Below are 4,216 nucleotides of genomic sequence, written 5' to 3'. Positions count from 1 at the left end.
AACCAGCGACTCCCCTGATTGGATGGTTCGCAAGGCCCCACCCTCCTCGGCCTGAGTGACAGTAGCTTAGAGGGCGCTTCTTTGAGCAGGGCTTCTGAAGGCTGCGTCCAGGAACTGGCTTTGCCAGGGACTCTGCAATGAGTCATAAGGCTTCACAGTTACTTAAGGAGTTTAGAAGGTGATTCTCAACCACTATAAAAATTAAACAAACCTAAAATCAAGAGCTCTGCTTAGATCTATCAAAGAATTGAGGTGACAGGGCAAACTGATCTCAGAGAGATAGCAGTGAGTGATGGCTTAAAGCTAGATTTTAATTCTCTGCTTAGGAATTGAATCTGGACAGCCTGGATGAAAACCAGGAATCCTAGCCACTGGAAGCATAATTGCCCTGATTCTTGCCCCCTGTTGGAAGCAAGACTCTTTCAAGGAGGCAAGGACTGAAAAAAACCCATACAAAGATTATTTTTAGAGTCACAGTAAGATATGGGGGAGAGCTCACCAAGGGGTAGTTTAAGTCAGAAGCAAAGTAGTAATACACTCCTAAAAGAGGAGTGTGGGTGAGGACCAGAGAGGTGATATAAATCACTTATACTACACAGTTCTTCTGGGTCTTTGTTGACCTTTGGCTATCATCTTGTTCTATTTCTCACACCTGACTGAACCAAGGCCCATCCTCCCCAACATGTGTGCCACATCTTTTGGCAAAGATGGACTCCAGAGCAAGGGGTTCTGGGATGGTTGCAGGACTTATTATGGCCTGGAGCCCCCATCCCCTTTTGACCCCTAGGAGTCTAACTGTGCATGTGTAATTGGGGAGCTCTCCTTGACCCCAGGAGTGACTGAAATGGTCATCTTATCTTTCTACTCCAGCAGAGCTCAGCTCCTGCCACTAACTTTCTCCTTGAGGTGTCAAAGAGAAACAAGGCCCAATTTACTCAGCCTGACAAGTCCCAGCTGTTCGCAGCCCAGGGGCCCAGCTACCGCCTACCTCAAAACCACTGCCTCCAAAATCTGAAAGCAAGACAGAAAAGGAGCTCTTCTGAAATATGCCCCACATACTCTATTCTGCTCGACAAGGCCTGTACTCCAAAGATTCTCGTTCACCCAAAATCTAACTACTGGGATTTTGCTACAGCCTAACTGGCCTAGTGGGAGGGAAACTGCCACCCTGGCAACTTGCTTCCTCTAGCCTTTCTGCCTCACCTAAGGTGGGGGTGGTCGTGGCTACTCAGAAACACTTGTGGGGTTGCTAGGTTATTTTCCCCTCCTGACAGTAAACCTGAAGTGTGTTTTGCCAAAGCGCTTATTCAACTCTCTAAAACCAACTGGGTGGCTGGCCTACAATTCAATTCAGTTCTCACCAAGAACTCACCAGAGTTCAGTTCAGATGCCACAGTATAAAGGCTCAGTCTCACGAGACTGCCCGCATGTCAGATGCCAGCAGCAAATGGGGTGGGGGTGGGCTGGGGGCAGCCTACGCACATTTCTTTGTGGCCCACTACAAATTCGGAGGCTCCTTGAACGCATCCTCACGTTTGTTAACTCTCTAGAATGACCTGAAGAATGAAGGAAACCACTTTTCTTATTATTGCCCGGTTGTTGTAACAGATACAAGTCAGGAACAGCCAAATGGCAAAAGGGGGCCCAGGGCAAAGTGGTGGTCAGGGCTAGGGAGCCTCCAGACCTTCTCCAGGCATGACGGCCTCCCAGCACACGATGTGCTCACTAACCTCGATCTCTCTGATCCCCAAGGTTGAGAGGTTTTCACGGAGTTTCCTTACATAGGCATGACTGGTTAACTCATTGACCACTGGTGATTAACTCCATCTCCAGCCCCTTCTTTCTCCCCAGAGATTGGGAACTCGGCTGAGAGTTCTAAGTCTCTAATCAAAGCTTGGTTTCCTAGCGACCAACCCCATCCTGAAGCCATCTGGGGGCCTGGAAACAATTGGCTCATGAGAACATAAGATGCTCCTATCACCCTTATCACTCAGAAAGGCTTTATTTACTAGGATCAAAATTTTTCTTCTTATATTACAGAAGGTCACAGCCCAGGGGCACCGGGTCATTAAAATACTGACACCAAGAAAAAAAAAAAAATGCCGCGAGCTGTGGTATAGGTCATAAACGAGGCTCAGATCTGGTGTTGCTGTGGCTGTGGTGTAGTCCAGTGGCTACAGCTCTGATTCGATCCCAGCCTGGGAACCTCCATGTGCTGTGCATGCGGCCCTAAAAAGACGACAAAAAAATTCTGTTTAATAACAGTGGGAAACACTTAAAGAACTGTATGTTTCAGAATTATCTCTTATAGTTTCAAGGTGACATGGGAGACAAATAGGAGGAACCTGAGGATATTTTAGCCACTGAATGTTGCAAGAGACAGTCAATACAGCCTAACCCTCAGATAGACATAAAACCTTCCACTAATGGCCTGTTTATCTCAGTTTCTTTTTACAGTGTCATAGTCAACAAAAAACTAAAAGACACAATTAAAAACTTTTAAATTTTTTTCAGGAAAGAGGATAAAAGAACTTAATTCAGATGTAGCAGATATCTTGCAGTTGCCAGACTAGATACTTGAAGCAACAATGATTATCCTGAAGGCTCTAATAGAAACAGTATATATGTGCAAGAACAGATAGGGAATGAATGCAGAGATAGAAACTCTAAGAAAAAAAAAAGAGAAATTTAAGACATGTAAAACATACAAAGAGAATAGCAATGAAGTGTACTTGTGAGAGGGGGAGTGATCATCAATGCAGTGGAAATGCAAACTTTTGTTAGAAGTCTACATTTTGTTTTGTGCAAGTCTTGGCCTATGAGTAGTGTTGTGGCTGGACCAGGCCTTGTGGTTCTTACTATGATTGCAAGTCGCCCTTCAGCAATAACCACCAAGAAACTTTGAAAAAATAAAGGCTTAGGGAGTTCCTGTTGTGGCTCAGTGGTAACAAACCTGACTAGTATCCATGAGGATGCAAGTTTGATCCATAGTTTCACTTAGTGCATTAAGGATCCTGCGTTGTTGTGGCCGTGGCATAGGTTGGCAGCTGCAGCTGTGATTCGACCCCTGGCCTGGCAACTTTCATATGCTGCAGGTGCCACACCCCCCTAAAGAAAGGCAAAAAAATATATAAGAAATTAATGAAAGAAACTGAAGACACAAATAAATGGAAAGCAATACTATTACCAAAAATATTACCGCAATCAATCTACTGATTTAATGAGATCCCTATCAACTTACCCATGACATTTTCCACAGAACTAGAACAAATAATCCAAAAATGAACACGGAACCATAAAAAACCCAGAACTGCCAAAGCGATACTGGGGGGTGGGGGGAAGCAGGAGGCTTCTCCCAGACTTCAGATAATACTGTGAAGCCACAGTCATCAAGATAGTGTGGTATTTGCACAAAAATAGACATATGGATTAATGGAACAGAATAGAGAGCCCAGAAATAAACCCACTTACCTATGGACAATTAATCTTCTACAAAGGAGGGAAGAATGTACATGGGCAAAAGACAGTCCCTTCAGCAAATGATGTTGGGAAAGTTGGACAGCTGCATGCAAATCAATGAAATTAGAACACGCCCTCACGCCACACACAAAAATAAACACAAAATGACTTAAAGACCTACATGTGAGACATGACACCATAAAACTCCTAGAAGAGAACATAGACAAAACATTCTCTGACATAAATTGTACAAATGTTTTATTAGGTCAGTCTCCCAAGGCAATATAAATAAAAGCAAAAATAACAAAAGGGACCTAATCAAACCTGTAAGCTTTTGTACAGCAAAAGAAACCATAAACAAAATGAAAAGATAATTTACAGACTGGGAGAAAATATCTGCAAATGATACAGCCGATAAAGACTTGATTTCCAAAATATACAAACAGCTCATACAACTCAATAACAAAAAACCAAATAACCCAATCAAAAAATGGGCAGAAGACCTAAACAGGCACTTCCCCAAAGACATGCAGATGGCTAACAAGCATATGAAAAGACCCTCATCATCACTAATTATTAGAGAAATGAAAATCAAAACTACAATGAGGTGGCACCTCACAGCAGTCAGAATGGCCATCACCGAAAAGTCTATAAATAACAAATGCTGGAAGAGGGTGAGAAGAAAAGGAAAACTGCCTACGCTGTTATTGGGAATATAAAATAGTGCAGCCACTATAGAAAAGAGTATAGAGATTTC

This window comes from Sus scrofa, chromosome 2, assembly GCF_000003025.6.
Source record: "Sus scrofa isolate TJ Tabasco breed Duroc chromosome 2, Sscrofa11.1, whole genome shotgun sequence".
In the NCBI taxonomy this organism is placed as follows: Eukaryota; Metazoa; Chordata; class Mammalia; order Artiodactyla; family Suidae; genus Sus; species Sus scrofa.
This window is presented reverse-complemented; position numbering follows the sequence as displayed.